Source organism: Pogona vitticeps, chromosome 3, assembly GCF_051106095.1.
Source record: "Pogona vitticeps strain Pit_001003342236 chromosome 3, PviZW2.1, whole genome shotgun sequence".
Lineage (NCBI taxonomy): Eukaryota > Metazoa > Chordata > Lepidosauria > Squamata > Agamidae > Pogona > Pogona vitticeps.
Genome location: NC_135785.1, coordinates 217192874 through 217217063, shown reverse-complemented (window position 1 = coordinate 217217063; position 24190 = coordinate 217192874). Strand labels below are relative to the sequence as shown.

Genomic DNA, 24190 nt, shown 5'->3' with positions numbered 1-24190 from the left:
ATGCAAAAAAGGGGAGAGTGGCAGAGGGTGGGTGGGTAGGTTGGCATGAAGCACCAATCCGCTGAGCCACTGAAAGGCCTATGCAGCCACCACAAACCACAGCAGTAAGGTGCCCAGCTACAAATGTCTTTTATTTTATTTATTTATTATATAATCTGCCCCAGGGAGAACAAGATGTTAAAAGGTAGGGCCCCAATGAGCCGCTGCAACCCGCACTTTCACACTCACCCCTTTCCCAGTAAGAAGCAGACCAGAAGCAAAATCAGAAGTCTCCTCAACTGAAATGAACAATCACAAAAACAATGAACAAAACAACGAAAAAAGGAAATTCCCAGCAAACCTCAGGGAGGGAGCCGATGGTAGCCCCCCAATCCAATGCTGCTCAACTGGACACAAGCCAACGATGCAGTTTGGAGATGAACTGACACCTGTGCTCCTTCTCCCACCATTGCCATTGAAGAAAGAGGAAGAGGAGAGGGGGGAATGGCCCTTAAATAACCTGCCATTCCACCCTCTCCCAGGAAATGCTGTCACAAGACTTGAGAGGACTCATGATTTCCAGGGACAGAGGCAAAGATGAGCCACGCCACTGAAGCATGGCCCAGCTGCGGCTCCAACATATGAAACATACATTGTTCAAAGCATTTATGCCTCTGCGGTCAACTTGCAAATAAATCCTGTGCTTGTCTTCTAATGGCCAATCAGAAAACAAAAGTAAGCAATCTGTACCTTCTGGAGAAGCAGAAAAAGGAAGAGTAGGGAAAGCAAACATTAAGGCAAGTCTGCAAGAGGAGAAGGGGACGACAGAGGATGAGATGGTTGGACAGTGTCATTGAAGCAACCAACATGAATTTAACACAATTCTGGGAGGCAGTGGAAGATAGGAGGGCCTGGCGTGCTCTGGTCCATGGGGTCACAAAGAGCTGGACACGACTAAACGAAATGAAACTTCTAATCCTGAAGCTTCTGTCTCACCTCTTTGTACCCTCAGTTGCCCAATTCTCATATGTTTTATATATGATTGGCCCTTCTAACAATGTTATAGATTATGGTGTCATAACAGCCTTGGGCTACATAACCAACTGCTTCAGGCAGGGTAGATGAAAAATAATGCAATTCAATGTTAACAAGGGCTAGGTTTTAGCTAACACAATGAGAACTAGCAACAAATAATCTTGTGGGAATCTTGATCAACTCATATTTTATGGTCTAAGCTTCCATCAACTAGTGCCATAGGATTCTGGTTTTGCTGCAAAAGACTAACATAGTTGCCCCTCTGGAAATAGTTCTAATGAGAACTGAAGTCATTGCAGGGTGCTTTTTAAAGGAATGAACTTAGAAATTAATGATCTCTGAACCACTGTGAGAAAGAGAAAGATTTTATTAGCTGCTTATAAGGACAGATGAATAGTTCTCTCTTTTCTCCATCTCTGGTCATGCTTTAACACCCTGGAAAGTCTGCATAGAATTTTTTGGAAACATGAGCTTAAAAGAGGTGCAAAACAAGCAGATATTTTGGATATGAATTTGACCCCATATACACAAACTACTTCAGTCCTTTTGAAGAGAACATAACATTCAATCATCAACATATTAAAATATTGATAAATGTTTTTGGACCATGTTCATATTGTGATTGTGTTGTTAATATTCTAGTGATTTTAAGGACGCAGTCAGTATTAATATTGCAACAGCCATTTTCATTCTTCCTCTTGAACACCTAGATTTCACAAGGGAAATAAAGCTGTTTCCAGTTTTGAATTGCCTAATTCCACAAAACACATGGCAGTGCAGAAACGTAAGAGCATCAGAGCAGACCAGCATTTTGTTTTCATTCTACCTCACACTGTTTCCAATAGGCACCATATAGATCATCCCAGGCCAGATCATCATAGGAATCCCCATAAACATAGTAAGAATGATGCATTTTTCACTCTGTTTTGCTGAATAACCTGTATTGAGAAATACTGTTAGTAAACCCGAAGACTCCATCTAGAACTCTCTCTCTCTCTCTCTCTCTCTCACACACACACACACACACACACACACACACAGAGAGAGAGAGAGAGAGACGCACACGTGCACACACACACAAACATACCCCTCAACCACTGACTATAGTTTTCTGTTTCAGTGGAAGTGTGAGACCTAAAAAACATTTTCCTGTGAAAATGAACTGGGTTCTTTATTTGGTGTGATGATGATGCTTACATATGCAAAGTCATTGTGACCACTAGTATTTAATGATGGGAATACTAATTTAAGTGTAACTGACTTGTTTTTAAATGGTCATAGACAACAGATGCATCTCCCTTCTGAGAACTTCTTATATGAAGTTATATGCTTGGTTTTGTCCCATTAAAATCAAATGTGCATGTTTGCCATGTTTGCGAAAGACATTTAGCATAACACTAAACATTGCAAGGCAGATAATTTATTGCATCTAATTCCAAAGAAGAGTGATTAAAACATTGAATGACACAAATTTTATCCCTCAAATAGAAATGAAAAGTTAATAAATTGTTCTTAATTTTTTTTCAGGGTGGGGACTATATAAACGTCAGCTGCTCAAAACTGGTTCTATTCTTGTCCCTCCTCCTCCTGAGTCCCTAAGTCATGCTGTATCTTTAGCCCAACCAGTAGAGGCTAACATGAGTTCTGTGGTTTCCTGTAGCTAGAACAAACACGTTTGCACATATGAACTGGACATAGAATTTGCCATATTATGGCATGCAAGAAAGATTTTATGTAATTCTGTCTCCAGCACCAAGAAAAAATAAGCTGTTTGTGAATAAAGAAGGTTGATGACCAGGTGATATGCTGAGAAATCCTAAAATAAACATCTGTAGATTTTGATGGCTGATCTATTTCCCTATGCGGCCCATCCTCGTCAATGAAAGAACAAGAAGCAGTTTGTCTGCAACAGTAATCAAAGATCTGAGTAATCAAAGTAATTAAAGATCTGAGTAAACTGAAAAGACTAGTCTACACATTTGGATCCCAGCCCATCATGTTTTGGCATGCCTCATAAATCAGATTTGTTTCATTTGTAGTGACCCATAACTCAGAAATGAGCAGGTCACTTGATAGTATCTGATTTACAATTTTTCACTTGCTGTGCAGGGAAGGGAACTCTTTGAAGAGAGAGTAAAGTTTCCAGACAAGTCCACTGCTGTTTAATAAAGGCATTTCTTTTACAAAAAGTTGATAGGATGGACAGTAACCGTGTAGTTATATTATAAGGAAAGCACAGAAGGCAATCCACTCAGTCCCGTTCAGTTGTTTTGAAATGCTATCTGCTTCTCAAACTATCATTTGCTTCTTGTTCCTGCTATGTATGTGCTTCTACAAATGCCCCAAGGCACTCAATTTTGCTTCTGTGATACTTAACAGATGGTTTTCTCAAAGAAACAGCTATCACTCTAGACACATTAATGGTTATCAGGACGTAGGCATGTTCAGCTACTAGAAGCTGAGACCCATTAGTTCTGCCATATTACAATGACTCGAAATAGTCTACTAAAGTTTAGCAAGACTGTCTTCCTATCATTTTCTCCTGCCACTCCCTAACTCTTAATGCAACTTATTATAAAGTTGGAGGTCTGCATCTACCCATAAAACAGATAAATGCTTCCCAAGTGCTTTGTATTGTGAGAGGTAAAACCAGTGTATTGTTGCGAAGCAGTTAGAAAGAAAATGAAGAGGTAACATTGTACCCATAAAATATGTATCTCTCTATAAATTCAACATTTAGGCTCAAAATGTTCAGCCTTCAGAAACTCTGTACTGTTATATAATGCCCAGGGAAATAGTCAAATCTTCCAAGACCAAAATGTAGTCATCTGCTACAATACTAACATGAGCATCATTCATTCAAAGAGACCATATACCAGCACTTCCTGTCCTTTTGTACTCGAATACTCCATGTGCTGTGTCACTTGTTAAGGAACTAGGATATTATTTTCTCTGCAGCAGCAAAACCCACATGTCCAATAATAATTCCATAAAAATGAATCAGAATGCTCACTACAGCTACTTATCTACTTAAATTTGTCTCCCTGCTCACTTGGGAGAACCAGGAGAATGTTTCAAGATTTTATAAACAAAACATATACATAAAATCATACTGAAACTTTTAAATTCCCCACACTTTCTTTTCTGGCTAGGTTGGTCGTTAAAATAAACTCAAAAAATGCTCACAAAATGCTTTATAAGAGTGGAAAATACTATGGTTCTTTTTTTATCTGTTATTACTAACTCAATACATAAATAGTACTGCAATCAGGATAGAGGGATGGTTTGGACTATCCAATTAATTCATAAGTCTCATGTCTTTAGACTGATATTCAGCTTGCATTATATATACTGTACAGTGCTTAGGAGCAACTGGCCTACTTGATATATTTCATTTCTTGTTCCCAGTTGTAGTCTGGTTAGCTAGTGGTGAGGCATGAAAAGATTGAAAGTTCATCAGCACCTAAAGGCAGAAGATTCCCCTTTGCTGTCTACATGATGAGAAACAATATTTGGCCATGGTTGTCTAAAATAAGCCTATTCCATCCAACAACTTGTGGCAGAAAAGGAATGTGACAACACTGCACTTAAGGCTACTGCTAAGTAGCTAAGTAGCCTTGAGTGCAGTAGAGCTGTTATCGGCCAAATCTGGGTTATAAGATTCTCTGGCAAGGAATCGGGCATAGATGCAACAACTGAACCAAAGGCCCAATTTTATTTGAATAGCAGCAAATAAAAGGTCAGCTGGGACTTCTCTTAAAAGCAGAGAAGATCCCGAAAATACAGTGTACAGTGGGGTCTTGACTTAAGAACGGCCCGAGTTAAGAACATTTTGACTTAAGAACCGCTCTCCTAGGAAAATATTGACTTGACTTAAGTACTTAGATTTGAGTTAAGAACTGAAAAAAACCCACGTGGGAGGCAGGGAAAGTGCAAAATGTGAACTTTCAGTTAACTGTTGGCCAGTGAAAAGGGTGCCTGTCTGCTTCCTCACTTCTCCCAGCGTTTAGAGAGTAGATTGGGAGACAGTCTTCGGACTGCCTGGTACTGCCTGGACTGTATTTTCCCTGCCTTCCCTGAACCTTTCTTGACCTAAGAAAAAAAGAAACAAAATATCCCCCTCTAGTGGTCGAAGGCGGAATAGCAGCTTCCCATTAGTTTCTATGGACGGAAAAGAGCAGATATGGATCAAATGGTTTTCAATGCATTCCTATGGGAAATGCAGATTTGACCTGAGAACTTTTTGACTTGAGAACTGCCTTCCAATATGGATTAAGTTCTCAAGTCAAGACCCCACTGTACATATGTTTTATAATGATACAAACAAAGAGTCATAAAATGCTACAATTCTATTGCTCATTTGTAGCCCAAGTTTGGATCCAGTCCCTCATTGGGTAGTGATGCCAAATACTGTACGCTGATCTATTGGTTCCGTATAGATATGCAGATTGTGTGCCCATGTATCCTTGGCCTATGCCCAAGATGCACCTGAATGTCTGGGGAAAGAATCTTATCTTTTAGTATGTTTATGTGTACGCTTCCTGGGCCCTGATATATGGCTTTCACTCTCTGGCTCCCTGGTGTGAATGTTTTGGCCTGTCATGCTGGTTTCGTCCTGCCTGCATTCCAGGACCAGGCCATCTGCCAGATCAAAAGGAGGATGTTACGATGACATTCTATACAATGTGTGAATGTTCCTCTACTTGCCTGAGCTATGTGTGAATGTTCCTGGGCCCAGTTTCTCTGAGGCCTGTGTTTTCTCTGCTAAGGGTTCTACTAAAATCTAGTTTGATTCTGCTCCAGTATCACTCCCCCTTTTTAAAATTCTAACAACAATAAAATGGCTCAATTTAAATCAGCACCTGGCCTTATCGCTGAAACTTAAAACAATCAAAAATACAATCCCCATCAAGATTATGCATACAATCCTCCTTGTTGGAGCAGTATCATGTCAAGAGCAAGTCGGTGTTCCACAGAGTCCAAGATATGCAAGGAAAAGAAACCCTATAATTTTTATTAATTTCACTAAATCTCTTTGTCCTGTAGTCTAAAGAGAAGTCGAAGATCCTCCAGCCTAGTCACCATCCAGTGACACCCCCATGTGGTTTTCTCTATCCTTTTTCTTTTCCATCACTGGGCAGGGGAGGTCTTCAACTGGCAGCAATTCCTTCAACTTTTACTTCTTTTCCTGTAGGAGATTGGAAATTCCAATCAAATAGTTCTGCCAGTCCTCCCCTCCCCCCTTTGGAAGGCCTCTTTCCTCAGTCTTGAAGCTAGTTACAACAAAAGAGCCACCGTAATGGGGCTCAAAGGGGCTTATGGCCAATTTGCCCCTTGGTAAAATCCTTATCCTTAAAAGGGCCTGAGGAAACATGTCTCTTGTAAACATTTCATTGTCCGATTCAATTCCAACCTGCCCTGGCAAGTGGGGATGATGGGCCAACCCCCCAAGGGTCCTTTCCAGATCCCTGTAACCAAATTATTTATTTTCAACAAACTTCAAAGGAGATGCTACAGCCTCAGTCAAGGAGGTGAGTCCATGGCCAGATGCCCAAGGACACAAACTATCAAGCAATGCAGCAGCCTCCGCATGTGTGCATATATGGAGTTCCCACAGAAAGTGCCTAACTAACAATCCTGGCAGCACAAGCAGGCCATCCCTGGTGTGAAACCAACCCCCCTGCTCCATGGGTCCCTTGTTTTTTCCCAGTATCTTACATTTCTTCCACTTTCTGCAGCTTGGGGGAGCAAGGAGGGGGATGGCCGGATCCAGGATAACAGCCAAGGCTGTGTCTGGAGGTGGAGCGTTCTCAGCAGTGCTGTGTGCTATCTCATCCACTAATCTATTCCCTTTTCCCATCCTTAAATCATCTTCCTTTCCATTTCCCTTCACATGCATCACCACCAACATAGCTGGCAAGTGCACAGCTTCCAACAGAGCCTTGACCTCCTTCAAATGTTTTATATCCTTTGCTTCTACTGTCCTGAATCCCCTCTATCAAGCACGTACTCATTATGAGTCATAGCTCCAGGCTATCCAGAAGCAATTATTGGTATTTGCTAAGGTGAGCATTTGAAAGCCAGAGCCCACTCTTTTTGCTCCAGCACCATTGCTACTGCGTGGGGCACATGTACTGTTACCAGTGCTCCCAAAGAAAATTAGCACGCCTCCTTTGTGAGAAGGACAGCGGCTGCTACGGCTTGTAAACATGAGGGCCAGCCCTTCGTCACTCTGTCCAACTACTTTGAAAGGTAGGCCACCAGCTTCTGCCAGCTGCCGATCTTTTCTGTGAGGACCCCAAGTGCCATGCTGTCTTATCCATGAACAAACAATTCAAATATCCATTCTGGGTCAGGCAGCCCAAGTGCTGGAACAAAGAGCAGCTTCTGCTTTATGAGCGTAAAAGCTTTTTTCATGCATGGAGTATTTTCCACTCTGTCCCCTGGCCCTTTAAGTGCCTCATAGAAAGGGGGTTGCCAAAACAGAAAAATGTGAAATCCAGATTTTTGCAGAATCCCACCATGCCTAGGAAAATACACCAGACCCGCTTAGTGTCTGGGAGGGGAACTGTCAAGGTAAATTTACAGGCGTAAGCAGTACAAGTGTCTTAATGAGCAGCCATAATAAACAGGTATGTTCAAATGCTGAGTCATAGTGACTGGCTCTTGGATGATGCAATGTCTGATATGATTGGACACAGCCAGATGTACAAATGTATATATGTGGACTCTGTATAGATGATGTATTCTTCTTTTCTTGATGAGTATCATGCTGTCAGTTTGCACTTCTGTAAATATTCCTGTAAATATACTACTTGTGTGTGCGTGAGTCATTTTACCACATGGACCCGAAGTCACTCTGCTAAATTTCTGCGTACTGTACTTGTGCTAACAGGAACTTGGCAAATTGTGTTCTTTCTATCCATTGTCAACTTTCTCTGTCCTTTCAAAGTGAAAAAAATTACAAAAAACTCAGCTCTGTCCTTGTAACCTGTGCTTTATCCTTCGAAACTCGGAAGCCTTCATATCCCAGGAGGTCAATAGAGGCTTCCAAACACATACTCTGGTCCTCTGCTAACAATGTCATCTACATCCTACATGACCCTGTATGTTTCTGTGGGATTCCATAGTCAAATTTTTTTCCAAGCATCTCAAGCCCCCCCCCCCGAATGTGGAGCTACTTTTGTCTCTCCTTTTTCATTCCTCCTTGTGCTTCTGTTTTCTCCTGGTTACTGGAGGGGAAGCCAAGAGACTCCCTTGTGTGGAACTGACTTCATCATCACTCCCCCTCCAAGGTTGCTGCAAGGGAGGAGGAAGAGGAAGTCCCTATGCCTCTCCTGTTGCTGAGTCTGGCAAGGTTTCCCCTTTCTTTCTTTCTTTCTTTCTTTCTTTCTTTCTTTCTTTCTTTCTTTCTTTCTTTCTTTCTTTCTTTCTTTCTTTCTTTCTGAATCTTAGAATTTGAATCTTAGAATCTTAGAATTTGAACTGAATACTTCTTTAAAATTAACTGTCCACTTTCTGACTGTTTTTCCACTACTGTTTAGATTAGGGTCAAATTCATCTCTTATACCATGGGTATGACATTTTCCACAGATTCCAACACTTAGAAGCACAGGCCTTAGACAATGGATGCCTCAAAGCAACAATATCATGTCAGACCATGCAGCACACCAACTTCATAATTAGAAGTTGAACTTCCTTAGGAGATAAAGAACACTTGTTTATTCTAACACAAGGTTTTTGTTTGTTCACAAGTTGCAAATTAGTAATCATCACTAATTTGCAGGTTGTTTGTGTAGACATGGCAGCTTTGAAGGAATGGGTGTTTGAAGAGATAACATTTTATCACCTTTTAATCGTAAAGCTGATGTGTCAGATAGTTTGGCCTTTATGTTTATCCTTAATGCTTTACCTTAGCCTCTTTGATGTAAATTCATGCACTGCACAAGATCCAGCTAGAAAGCACTATGTGCCTCGTTCTAGTGAATAAATTTCATGAGATCTTTTGGAAGATTTCCATGAGAGACACCAAGATAATTACCTGCATATTATTAGAGGTTTTTATGTAGTTCCTATAGCTCCACATTTTATGAATATTATAAAGCTTTCTCTGTACAAGGTAGTTTGCCATCCAAAATGAACTAATTTTTCTCCTACAAGCTGCATTATATAAACTGGATTCCACTGATTGTCAGATAGAGGAGCTCTTTCAGTGGTACATTCTCTTTAAGATGAAATGTTTTATTTTTCAAACGATATAATTTTGTTTCAAATGCTGTAACCCTCCTTGGTAATTCATAAGCCAGAGAGTTTAAATAAAAGAAACTACTGGCATAACTCCCTCTTACTGTGATTCTTTATCTGGAATTATTTTTAAAATTGTCCTCCAGGTCTACTGCTTGTCATCTGTCCATAACTGACTTAATGCTTTTATCTCTGATTTCTTATTTTCCCTAGCTCAGACAGTATTCCATAAACTCTGCTATGCAGTCTGGTGACAAAGAAGTCTGCCTCCACTGAACTGGGATATATAATAAATACAAAATGACATATTTACATATTCATGAAGTCAAGTTTATATTTAGGAAACAGCTAAATATAGGAATCATGTTCAATTAAAATTCATAGCTGCCTGAAGTTGAGAGTTTTAGCCAGTCCTCTCTTTCATACATGTGGCAATAGGGTTTTCTAGATGACTTTCCACTGATTTAATTGCACCCAGGTTTTTTCTTCTTCTAATAAGTAAGTGAATGCCTTCAGGGCAATTTTGACTTCTGGAAATCCTTTTTAGAGATTCCTAGGTATAAAGTAGTGAAACGTAGTGTATCAATCCCCTCTTTTGGGATGCACTGGGGCCTTGTATCTTGCCCAATGCCACCCAGACTGATTGTTCACATAAGAGACACATTGTAGAATGGAACTCCCAGTCCTTGGTTTCATAGCCAGGTCCCCAACTGAGTGAGCTATCCAACCAGCTTCTTTTTTTCTCTACACCATCTTTATAGAAGCCAATCCACCTACAACAAGGAACAGGGAGATCTGTTGATTCTGCTTTCACTCACTTTGCAAATTTTGGTAAACTCCGACAAATGCTGAAATAAAACTCTTATCTATTCCAACTGACCATTGTTTTAGACATACAGAGCCCACTAGATATCAATGGGGCACTCTGAACACTTTTATTCAAGAGAAAAGTTAAGCAATTTGTGTAAGAATATGTGCTTGGGAGTAGGATGTGATCACACAGGAAATAGAATGCAATTTGACCTTCTCTGGTGTAATCTATTTCCTAGTGATCACACAATGTATGGGGAAATGCACTCTAGCCCAACTAGACTTCTTTGGTTTGGCAGCAGGGTTTCTACCTCTGAGACTCTGAAAACAGCTGGAGTTGATCTTCTGCTTCTTTTGCCACATGAACATTTCATAGGAATACAAGAGAATGACTTCTCTGAGCTACTCTCTACTCAATGAGAATGGCTTTATCCCATTTTAAAAATGTTCTGCTCCAAAGTTATTATTATGTCTGTATTTAGACAAACATTTGGTTTTTCTGTTGTTTGATTATTTTTGTATCCTAATTATACTGTCCATTTCAAAATAAATCTAACTGCTTTTAGTCTGTGGATACTCAATGTTCACTCAAAAAGAAGTGCTATAATATTTGAATGCAACTTCATCAGTGCTAAGTGTGAACAGGATAGCAACTTTACAGCACAATCCTAATCATACAGAGGGAAAAATCCCCTTAAGGTAAATGCGGTTTACTCATGAAAACTATGTGTGCATAGCTGCAAATTTAGGTATTATGATTCCAATGTATTTTAATGTAGTCTTTGTTCATTGTTGCACTACTTTTATCTACAGATCATAAACCAACCTTAGCATTCAATTGATAACAGAAAGAATAGATATAAATTGTATGTAATTTTTGTGTGTGTGAGAGAGAGAGAGAAGGAGAGAGAGGGAGAGAGAGAGAGAAATCATGAATCATTTTACTTTTTATTCCAGTTATGTAAGCTTGTACCTCAGCCATGTAAAATTCAAAGTAATTCCTAAAGAACTCATTTGTATCTAGAACCAATATGTGACAGTGGACTTACAATCTGCCCTGTAGGCCAACTTACCCTTTGGAGTACAGCAGAGAAGTTTCCCATTGCTTTCACTGTCTATCACAAAGATTGCAAACATGAATTCAAATGAAAAATGCAGTCGCTTCTATATATTGCTATTGGCTGCTGGACATGCCAATCCAGGATCTCTGTCCTGATTTGCCAGAGCTTCAAATTGGCACCAGCAAGCTCAGAGAGGCCCCCCAAAGGGGTAACGAATATAGATGAATATGTATGGATCAACAAATAAAACCGAGGAAATATTCATCAAGCCATATTCGTTCTGATTTATGATTTTACAAATACGGATTGACAAATATATGACAAATTGACTATATTTGTCAGAAAAAAGATCCGTTTTTATATTCGATCCCATATCTACTTACAGTGGTGCCTCGCTTAACGAGGATAATCCGTTCCAGTGAAATTGCTGTAGAGCGAAATCCTCGTCAAGCGAAATAAAAAAAGCCCATTGAAACGCATTGAAAACCGCTCAACACGTTCCAATGGGCTAAATACCTCAGCGTCCAGCGAAGATCCTCCATAGGGCGGCCATTTTCTGATGCCTGTGCAGTGAAAAATCTGTCCTAAAGCACAGTGGGGAGCCATTTTACACAGCAGGTGGCCATTTTGAAATCCAACAATCAGCTGTTTTGATCATCATAATGTGAAGAATTTGTTCCTGAAGCAGGGAACCGATCGCCGGAGAGCAAATTTTGCCCATTAAAACATCGTTTTGCAATTGCAAAAACCTCATCATCAAGCGGATATGTCGTTTAATGAGGTAATCGTTAAGCGAGGCACCACTGTACAATATATGTCTTCTATGGGGCTCATATAACACACAAGTTGAAAAGGAAATCTAAAAAATAAGAATGTAAAGTAGAATGAATTCAAATGAATTAAAATGGATGTCGGTCCAATACATCCCTCTACAGTGCAGACAATTAGGTATCAACTCCACTGAGGAGCACTGTCATGAGCAATGAACACAACACTCTGTGACTAGGTGTCTGATGATGATGAAAAAGATATGAATGTGTGATAAGTATATGTAAAGGTAGAATAATAGCATGCTGTCCACTTTGGTATTAACAGACCTGAATCCTACTGGAAATCTGACATGTAACAAGGAATACAATTGGTGCCCCATAAAGTATAAGAAATTTACTGCTGTATTTTTCAGCACTGTAGCATTCCAGCCATTTCATATTTGGCAGGAAATAGGGAAAGGACACATACAATCATATGTGGTTGTGATGACAATTGTAGGCCCCATTCTCCTCTCTTCTATCTCTCTTGTTCTCAGACTATACAATTGCTATATTTATCTACAGAGTCATGTATTTAGAAGTTTTAATTATGTGGAGAAAGTTAGTGAAAACTTTGTGGGGATTCTGCTTTTAAAAGTACACCTGTAATCATGGCTATGGTAGCTGGTTCATTGTCCTTACAATGCAGATCGCAGGCAACAGCCTGAAAGAAAACTCAGATTTTACACAGACTTTAAATGGAGTTAATGAATGTGAACATTTATCACCATCCAGTTACAAGAAAAACATCTTTGTTAAAGAATCTTCTGCTAGCACAAAGACTATTTTAGAAACAAAAGTAACCAAATAAGTCCATGAAAACAAAACACAAATGTCAAATCTGCACGTGGCCACTACTTTTTTAAAAAATAACTAAATACATTGCACAGAAACATAGAACAATGGGATTGAAAGGGGCCTCTAAGGCCATTGAGGCCAACACACACAATGGAAAATCCAAATCAAAGTATATTTGAAAGATGGCTATTTTCTATTTTTTAATTTTGTTTTTTTAAAGTCTTCATGAATCAATAGCCAGCCTGGTTCTGGGCATTTTTCATAATTCACACAGCTGTTCAAATTGCAGAAACTACACAACTTTACACAAAACCCAGACAACGATGCCAAAAAAGTAGTTCCTCTCTGCTACACATTTTTTTTCTTATCAAAGAGACAACTCTAGTGAGAACTCAGGAAATTCCTTGCTATCCTTGAAGCAGAATATTGTAAAGATTTGCATCCCTACCAGAAGGTCTGCAGTTAAACTCAGTCCCAGAATGTAAGTTTCACATTGAATGATGCACTGGTAAGTATCCAGGTATCAGATTACTGGGTTATGGGTTTTCTTTTGTAGAGCTGAATTGAAAAGAATAATCAGTAAATGTTTGGTTTTAAACAGGGATATTTGTATTAACTGTTACCCATTTCTATTTTATACCTTTTAGTTTACCGTGATACTGAAGTTCTTTCTCTGCCCTCACTTTATATAAAGAACCAGAGTAATATAGTGGTAAATACAAGATTAGGTTGAGGGCACCTGGTTTCTTTTATCAACAGATTCTTAATGGATGACCTTGGATCAGGGCTGTTCTATTACAAGCAAGCTAATTTGGTCTCAAGCAGTAGATTTGGGGCATCATGTAGGTATTGTGGCATCATATTGTTAATTATTTAATTTGTTATTGCATTTCCTATTATGAAGCTACAGAGATGTGCTTGCTTGTGTTGTTTTTTTGGGGGAGGAGGTTGCCTCGTGTGTCAAAACAATTTGTCTGGCTTGGGATATTGTGCATGTTGACTTGGTGGAATGAGGGTGGAGGACATCGTTTACTGCTCTGATTCAGACAGAAAAGATGTCTTGGGACAACTCTGCCTTGTGCCCATTCATTCTTTATGAGCTTTCTCTGCCTCAGAAAGTTCTTTGCCACCTTAACTGAGAGGTGGACTGAAATCACTCAAATCAATACATTCATATTCTCTTCATTTCCTGTTGCAGAAGACAGGGCAACATAGTTATTCAATCTACATCTGATTCTGACTCACAATCACATCAAGCTGCTTTATGTTTTCAGGTTTAAAATGCTTACCTTTTTGAAAATGTCCTTGTGGCACCTGCATGGGAAATCTATGAAGCTGGCATGCCAGATGCAGAAAAAGGCTTTAAGACTAGGAATGTTGAGTTTTGCTGACAAAAAAAAAAGGACTCTGGAATTAATCCAGCTTTGATATGAATGCCACTTATTAAAAAGAAGCTCTGTTGGATTATCATTGCTGGGGAAACACAGAGAGAAGAAACACACTTGCAGCAGTACTCATTTTCAGTCTGGGGGTTCCATGCAATGAACATGAATAGCTGTCAACAACATCAAGGTAAAGAGAGGCAGCACAGGATGTTTCAAAGACGGACAAGTTAGAGACAAAAGGTGAGCAGTGAGAGGTGTAGCACTACTTTGGTGAGTCTGGGAACTTACACACTTAAAAATAAGGAGGAAGAGAAATTTCAAGTGGCTATGAATCCATTTCCAGTTTTAGAAAGTGGGTAAAATGGAGGTGTTAAATTGTGCTTGAGGATGGTGACCTACGTCAAAGGTGAACCTACTTTCTTTTACACCAAAAAGTGTGGGGAAGGCAACCCCAGGGCTGTACTCTGTCCACACTTGTTCTAGATTAGCAGCAATGCTGTACTACAAACCACTGCAGGAGCATTTCATGATTTTCTGCTCCAAACATTCTAAATGTTTGTTCATGTGAAATATATCTACCACATCTTGAAAGGCATTCATCCCCCTCACTTCTGCCTCACAGCACACCATGGAGGCTTTTTTTTTTTTTTTTTTTTTGGCCTTCTCTCTGTATCTGGGAAAGGATGGAGGTTAATTTGCAATTTCTCCTGTTCAGTAAGGGCCAGCCACACACTCTGTCAAGGCTTTCCTTGGCTGTCATGATTAGTAGCACAGTTGAGTCATTCAAAGAGATAACTGCTTTTCCTTGGCAGAGGAGAGACACATGTTTGCCATTTGTGGGGGGGGGGGGAAGCTGAGTAGGATTTGGGGGTACATTCTGCATTTGCTAAATATTCTCTTTTATCTATCGCTCAATTGGGGATCACACTTAAGACTGAGTTATTTTAGATTTTTTCCCCTTAAAGTATTTCACAATAGGCATTTCCAGGGGCATGATGAATAGTACTTTAGGGTTCATTGATGGGGACACCACATCTATGAAGGGTGTACTCATCTACCATCAGAGACAATTAGCAAAAGTGTCTTTGATGTGTCAACAATTCATGGGCCTTAACTGCTGAATGGCTCCTTGTGGCCTTTCTGAGACATGATTGCACATGTTGAAGTAAAAGCTTTAACTTTTCCTTTAAACATGGTGTGTTGGTCCTCTTAAAGGTTAATCCTGAAAGCATATTCCTTGGCTGAGCTGAGGAACAGGCTGCCCATGCTGCTTGACAGGTTCCATACTAATGCTCCCTGATCCAGGTTGGGCAACTTTGGATATTTGTGTCTATTTATAACCATGTCTTGACTCTCTTTATAATCCCCATCTTGTCTCTCCTCTTCTGGTGAGAGGGCAATGAATATTCCCCAGAAGTAGTATACCTCACATCTTACCACATGGATGTCATCTTACAGTTTGAATTGGTTTATCTTACAATCATGTTATTGAGAAGTGCTGTTGAAACCAGAAGTGTCACATGCAAAGGCAATCTCCATTACATATGAATGAATTTATGCAGGCTAGTATTGTTTCTGTGTTAAAAATTGTGAATAGAGTTTGAGAGTGGTTTACTTAAGGAGGAAGAAAGAGTTTATGCATCACCTTTCGCTTATATGCTCCCCTGAAAAAGATTTAACAATTTCATTCCCATTTATGGCCAGCATGGCTATCTTTATTTTCCATTCCCTCTGAAAGTCATGAGTAAGGAATGGCCTTCAAGCATCCACTACATTGTATATTCTGATCCTATTGTGTTCTCATTGGCTGCTTTACAAGTACCATCCAAGTGTTATATCACTATTTAAGTCAAAGGCAGTATGGATATCAAAGTCACACTGTGCCAAAAGGATCAGGGTGGAAGGTGCTAGGGGTTACAGAGTATATTTTGATTTTTACTTGAACCCTGAAGTTCACCAACCAGCATGAAGGAAAACAGAGATGGCCCTTAATAATTTATTTTTAATGGCCCAGAGATCAACCTGAAGAGTGTTGTATCCAAATTCTGCTTGCTCCAGAATAGTGGAGTCTAGCTTGCAGTCTAGCATAAAGTATCAAATGATGTGGGCAGAATTAATTAAATAACAACCTGAGTACTAATTTATAGATATGTTTCTTTACCATGTAGCCTCTAAGTCTGACTATACGTTATACAATTTTTACTTTGGGTTTCTTCCCCCATTTTAGTTGTACATTTGAAAGAATTCATGAAAGAGCTTCATAGTTTCTTAGAGGTTCACAGGTCCCCATGATCAGCCAAAATTTATAGCTTTGTTGAGCCCACCCTTCATGGGAAGAGTGTTTCTTATCTCTTACGTTGGGAATGAGAGGTGTTCAAAATATTTCATACATGCATTGAGAAATCAGGGGTGAAAATTTGCCATTTCCAAGTTCAGTAGAGCAGGACCTTATCTCTGTTTCACTGTGATTCAGAGGTGTTCAGAATGCTTCCAAAGACAGTATAATTTAAAGGACAGTCCTTTGCTCTCTCTGTTACCAGCTCAAAGTTGATAGGAGGTGAGCTTGCAGTGGGAGAATGATGCTTACTGCAGTGAACAAATTTGTGAATCCGTAGCATGTGGATAAACTTTCAAGACAAGATTTTGAGAAAACTCTCTTATGAAGTGACAGTTTTTCTTTAAATACAAGGAGACATGAACACAACACAAAAATCAATTCCTAAATTATGAAGACAGTAGACTCTCATCTAAAATAATTTCTTATGGAATTACACATTTTCGTTAATAAATACATGAGATTATTTCTTCTTATATTATACTCTTTTTCACATCAGCATAGGTGTCTAGCCATTCACTAGGTCTGACTGCCAGTTTGCCTTCCAATTGATTTTTTTAAGTTAGTCAGAAAATTAGACAGAATCTTCTGCTTAGTGGATATAAAACTTACTCTGTTGTTCCCATTTCTTCAACACTAAAGCAAAAAGGGTTGCCAAGGCAATGGAAAAAATCCACAGGAGGCTTAGAAGGGCTTTTGACTATGGGAAGGGGGAAAGTCTAGGGCAGAGCAATGACTTTGATATCTTGCTTTGTGCTGGGTCTACATTTTGTTTTGCTAGCAGTCTGCTATCAAGACAACAGCTTTTACATCTAGCCAAATGGGGTTTTTTACATGTTGGGAACTTTTGTTCCTTCCCTTACCCACAAATCCTAAAAATAGTTCTAGAGAATTCAAAAGATGATTCATTGCGCCCCTACCCCGGAATAATGATGCGAGACCAGAATTATAGATTAAACACGAGCCACACTTTATTGAATAATAAATGTTGCCAATCCTTTGGTGGAGGGATGTCCTGCTGTAGTGTGGAATCAGGTTTAAACACATAGGTCTGAATGGACCCTTTAACAAAAGCAACTGGGCGAGTCCCTGGCTCAAGTCTTCGTAGCCATGAAGACAGCGAGAAATCTGACCGGCCCAAATCCCCCAGACCTCAAGCCACTCTTTCCTTGTTGACTGTTGGTCCGGGTGTGGCACCAACTCATCTTCTGCACTACCCACCTATGTGACTGAAATTCCACCATAAAACATGGCTATGCATGTTTTATAGGCATAAAATCCCTATATCCAAAGTCCAATCAGGATATGGGCCAAAAATTCCTATCTGGCCCCAAAGGTGATCAGATAAACTCACACTAGAATATAGGGAGGGTGGGTGGGTGCCAGTGAAGGAAGAAGAAGATGAGAGGGGGAAATGACCCTTAAATAACTTAACATTCCCCCCTCTCCCACTGGATTGCTCATGCAAGACTATAAGGTCTCACTGCCTCTGGGGAAGGAGGCAAAGACTGCTGAAGCAGGCTCAGCTACGGCTCACCCATTGCCTTCCTATCCTGGAATAATGATGCGAGCCCAAAATTATGGATTAAACACGGGCCACACTTTATTGAATAATAAATGTTGCCAATCCTTTGGCAAAGGGGGGTCCTGCCATAGTGTGGAATCAGGTTTAAATACATAGGTCTGAATGGACCCTTTAACAAAAACTACTGGGCGAGTCCCTGGCCCAAGTGTTCACAGCGATGAAGACTGCAAGAAACCCAGCCGGCCCACATATGACCACCCCTGGACCTCAAGCCACCTTTTCCTTGTTGGTTCAGGTGTAGCCCTAATTTATCTTCCTGCTCCCAAGCACTGTAATCACACGATCCGCAGCGCTGGGAGTTCATATGAGCTATACCTTACCTGCAATAGCTATGGGACTCACCAAAAGACCTGTTTATTCTGCACTACCCACCACTGCACTACCCACCAAAGACCTGTTTATTCTGCACTGCTCGCCATCAAGCTTACCAAGCTTCATAAGCAGGCCCCCCTTGATGTTGTCCAAACCTCGTTCAGAAAGATGTATGCTATCTGACCAGAAAAACTCTGGCCTATCCATGCAGGTCCTTTGGTGACCATCACTGATCCAAGGCCGCTGCAAACAGCTCTGCAGACTTCCCTGTTAACACTCCTCCAGGCAGTGTTTATGGGAAAAAAATTTCTCACATCCCTCCGTGTCAGCTGAGGGACAATGGCTGACCAGACAACATGCATAGTAGGGTATGTGGCTCTCAACCAAGTGAGGTCACAAATCACATCAATGATCAAAGCCTTTCCACAGTGCCTGGTCAGATCATTACTGCCCAAGTGTACTACCAATACATCTGGGGGATGGTGACTGAAGGCCGTCACACATTCCCCAACGCCCTCTCCATTCAATACGCGCCTGTGTGTCAAATCTGAGATTACTCCCCCATGGGGACATGGCAGCGTACTTCGCTGCCCAAAACACATAGCTGTGACCCACAATCATGATATGTCTTCTCCACACCATAACCATAGCACCTGCAAGACAAAAGAAACTAGGCCCCTGCCTAGACATTAGGAAGTGTCCTGATGTACCTACAATAGGTAGAAGCCCACTGTCCTATCCGTTTGATATCCTCTGGACGGTAGCCTAGAGTTGCTGCCATAGACACTGCACCAATTCTAAAGGAGTGTGTACCTAATCTCAATCCTTGGACTCCCACCCTGTGCAGTGCTAAATCAGTCAGCTTCCAAAACGGGTACTTCGTTAAAGGAGAACTATTGCCGTGTATGAAGAAATACTCTCTTCCAGGTCCCCTGCATTTTAAATATGTCTCTATGGACTTTACTGGGCAAAGTGCTTTTATGTGACAGTGTGTCCAAGTAACACATGCTCGTTTGCCCCACTGATTGGCATTGGATCACCTAATGTGAATCTGCACCATCTCATCTACTACCTTAACATCCTGCCACTGTAGAGCTACCTTGGACTTGTTCCCTTTTCCAGAGGCGACCACTTCACTAATCCTGAAGGCGCCAAAGAATGTTAAGCAAAAAATGTTTTGCTTGAAACAAAACTACTTCATAATCATCCCTTCATAGAGCTTGCCATTGTTTACAATTGCTTCCTAAAAGCTCTAGTGATATGGGTGCTCTTGTGTCTTTAACTCTGCCCCTTTCTTTAGACCAACCTTCAATCATTTTCCTAATGCAGTAATCTGATGAATAGTCCTGATACTCATTAATTCTTGCATAGAAAGCCAATTCCGATAACCTACCCTGTATAGATCCTGGTGATAAACCTTTCTTATTTAAATACACTATAAACTGCTGAAGATGTTCCACTGGGGCAGGCCACTGTGGTTCGAAGTTAACTAAGTTCCTAAACTCCTGAAACTCTATACTGACTGCCAAGTACCTTTTCTGTGTCCTTGGTGCTAGGGCCAGGCCTATTGCCCTTTCCACATTGTCACGCCAATTTGCCAGGCCTCTGGGGTCCCAGTCTCTGGGAGATCATTGGCTCATGGATCTAACTCTCTGAACCGCTCAATCTGTTGGTGTGATAATGCATCGGCTAAGCTATTATCTATACCTGGAACGTGCCTAGCCTGCACCAAAATATACAATTTTAGAACACGTTATGTGAATGCCCTAACCAATGCCATGACCTGTTCTGAATGTGATGTGAGGTTGTTTATGATATAAACCACCGCCTGATTATCACACCAGAAATGTACCACAGAGTTAGCTCATTCACCAGCCCAAAGCCATAGAGCTACAACTATTGGAAAAAATTCCAAGAACATTAGATCTCTGGTGATACCGGCATGATGGCTGGCAGCCTGGGCGTTTGCCATACGTTGTCTAATTCAATGCCTAAAAATGTCGGGAATGTGGTTGGTCCCTCAATTTTTTCTTCAGCCAAAGGTAAACCTAGTTCATCTGCCATTAAACGAAAGGTAACTAGTATAAACGTACACCTTCCCATTTTTCTTTCACCACAAAAAAGATAATCATCTAAATAATCTAAATAACGGGCCATATTTTTACAGTCCACTCTGCTCCTAAGCTTCCACTCCAAAAATGAACTAAAACATTCGAATGCTGTGCATGAAACAGAGCAGCCCATAGGCAGAGCCCTATCTATATAGAAAAACCATTGAAAGTAAAACCTTAAAAGGCCAAAATCCTGTGGGTGAACTGGCAACATCCAAAATGCTGATTTTATGTCACATTTTTCCAACTCTGCCCCTACTCCGCACCTACGGACCATGTTAACTGCCTCATCAAAGAAGGTGCATCGCACGGTACAAAGTTCCTGATGGATGGCATTGTTCACCAAGGCCCCCTTGGGGTAAGACAGATGATGGTTTAGCCTAAACTCACCTTGTGCCTTCTTTGGTACTATTTTCAAAGGTGAAACCCAGAAGATCTCCAAAGGAGCTGTTGCAAAAGATTCCAACACTCTGCCTTCCTGTACTTTTTCTCCCAAACTATAACCTCCATTCCATAAACCGATTTAAGGTTTTTGGCAAAGAATGCTGTGCATTTTCCAACCGTCGGTATCCTAAAGCCTTCCTTGAAACCTTCCAGTAAATAAACAGCTTCTTCCCTACAGGGATAATCACATAACCATGCTTCTAGTACTTGAAACTTAATCGGGCTGTGTCTCTTTACCAGTGGTACCCCTGCCACCATTGGGCTTCTTCCCAATTCCGGGCCCATTACTCTGTCTCGAGGCACCAGCCCTGAAGCATGTGGTACTGGGGTGTTGCCCACTGCCCACTGTACACTTGTGTCTAAACCTACAAGGTTTCTTGGAGCACATACCCCTGGAATTGTATTCCCAACAGATCAAGCGGGGTTGAACCACCTGCCCCATACCAACATGGGGAGTCAAATTCAAGGCAGCCTTCTGAATAAGGTGCCCACTATCAGTCCTGTTGCCTAGATCGTGTCTGGTTGGAGTCATAATCTGAAGCCAGAACCCTGGCAGAGGCTCATCCCAGCGTAACTTTGGGTGAATTGCACTCCTCATATGGAATGATTCATCATAGGAAAGCCATTCTTGCCCTGCAAAGTCCACATATGCCCTATAGATGAGATCCAAGTATTGAAATAATGATTGAGCCTGCCAAGGTTGGGCCTTTACCATCACCCCAATGTATATTAAAACTCCAGGCAGCCAATTAGCCCAAATCCTGTCAGGTCTCTACCTTCTGAGCCTCTCTTTATCCTTCTCTTCCCCCTTGTCCAGCTCCTTCTTCATTAGCTCAAATAAATCAACATAATTATCTTTCCATATTTTTTCTTTCATAGCTGGGGTTAGGTCATCCCCCAGGGGCATTGCACGATTTCCAAATGGCAATGCTTGCAATAACACGGTATTATATCCAGTATCTGGAACTGAAGGGTACGGCCAAATGCCTACACCAGCAGCTGGAGTTACCAGGGCTGGAAATGTAGCTTGTGTGCATGGCGTGGCCCAACTGCTATACTGGGCACTCATACAAAGTCATGAAGAACTCGGATCTCTGAAGCTCTGAGTATTATATGGTGTATAATGTAATAAATTAAATTGCCCACCACCTGGCCAAGGCTACACAGTCAACTGTGAGGAGGTACCAGGTGCAGTTGCTTGTCCACTGCCTGGCCAAGGCCATGCAGGGAACAGTGTAGTTGTATCTGAATTTGTGGTCAGTCCACTGCCTGGCTTTGGGAACAGACACAGGTGTTGCAACAGTTGCCTCCCCTGTGTAAATGGTGTTTGGGCCAACCTCCTCCATTGCATCCTGCCTGCTCACTGTGGAAGTGCTGATCCTGCCATAATCAGAGCTGATGTCCCTATATCGGTTCCTTGCTGCAATGCCATTACTGCCACCCCATCTGCATCTTTCCTGGACATCCCTTCTGCTTGCTGCTCTGCCTCAAGGGCAGCAAACCGAGACATGAGATTATCAACCTTGAGCTTAGCCCTGCAATGCCCCTTAGATTCCCTAGCTGATTGGCACGGTTGAGTCCCACTGGACTGAGGGACTTTTCTAGATGCTCTTTCGGCTTCTAAAGCCGCAATTGTATCCTGGAACTGTTGCCATATGGGCCAAGATTCTTCGTCTGATGAAGACTGAGGCGGTGACACCTGAGGTGCTGGCCGTTTTTTGGCCAGCTGTTTCCCCTTTTTATTGTCTTGACCCTTCCTCAAGGCAATTTTTTATCCTAAAAAGCACCTCTGGTTAAATAAGAAAAAGCAGCGGAAACGCTATCCACCATTCCAGCAGCAACCACTGTTGTACCCTTTGCTGTTGTTTAGTCATTAAGTCGTGTCCAACTCTTTGTTATCCCATGGACCAGAGCTCGCCAGGCCCTCCTGTCTTCCACTGCCTCCCGGAGTTTGGTCAAGTTGTACCCTTACCACACTTGATTATGCAAGCTAAAAACAGGAATTTGTAGCAATGGACTAATTTATTCAAATATATTAAAATTATTTATTTATTAATATTAAAATGAATTAATTTATGCAAGTACTTTAATTAATCAAGCAACTACAATGATGCAATCCTCCCAGTAGACCGCTAAAACACAATAACTTAATATGAGATTATAAGTAATACTAAATTCATTTATGCACTGATACCTACAAACTAATTAATAATTAAATTATTATTTAATCAAATGGAGTTCTAATTATGTGCAATCAAATCTGAAGAAAGCATAACCAATTAACTCAAAATTTATCAATTAATTATTAAGAGAAGCCTTAAATCTAAAAAGTTCAACCAGTATATTAACAATTTAATGGGAGTGGCTGCTGACATACAAAATGGACACCTCCGTATCTATGCGTCCTGGCCCTAATGGCCAATCACGTGGTGAGATTCAAAATTCTGATTGCCATCTGGAGCTGAAAGCTCCCACTGTCCGAAGTAGAAATGGGGGGGAGTGAAGCACCAAGCCGCTGAAAAACCAAGCAGCTAAGTTGTAAGCTGCCCCTTAACGAAACAGCCCCCATCAACAGGTCATTATTAAACTGGCTCAGTTTATTGCCCAACACCTGATTACTCAATATTATTATTATTATTAAACCCCTTGTTTGTATTTAACAATTATAACAATCACTCTATCCAATAGCACCAATCCAGAGACACTAAAATAAAAGAGTAAAAATTCTGATTGCACGGGCGCATGGCCCGCGTGGCTCATGTGGCAGCTCCTCTCAGGCTGATTCCCAGTCGAATTGATTAAAGTTAAAACAAGTCCTATTAAATTTATTCAGGAACTAAAGCAGCTTAAAATAATCAAAGAATAAGGTCATTCAAACAATGGGAGGGAGCCGATGCTACCCTCCCAATCCCAAACTCACAATGCAAAGACCGCCAATCAGAAAAGCAGCTTGAGCAATGTCTAGAAGCTGTACTCTATCCTGCACTGTGCCAGTGAAGGAAGAGGAAAATGAGAGGGAGGAACAGCCTTTAAATAACTTAACGTTCCACCTTCTCCCACTGGATTGGTCACGCGATGAAAATAATGAAAATAAATGAACAAATATACAATTGCAGTAGTGACAGTGACTTTGTTCATGAAATAGATGAATAAATTGTTTTGGCTGGGCCTGAGGGCTCAGCCATGACTCAGCCAAAAGCTCACTGTTTGCAAATTTTCAGGGATCCAACTAAAGTATTATCTAACATAGACTTTTGCACAGACTGAAATCCTATTGTTTAG

At 40.9% G+C, this 24190-nt stretch overlaps 1 protein-coding gene across 2 annotated transcripts in view; it reads right to left on the bottom strand.

Annotated features, from left to right (window-relative positions):
* The window catches only part of LOC144588212 (uncharacterized), a 196863-nt gene that overhangs the window by 119804 nt on the left and 52869 nt on the right, over window positions 1-24190 (bottom strand). The window lies entirely within an intron of this gene.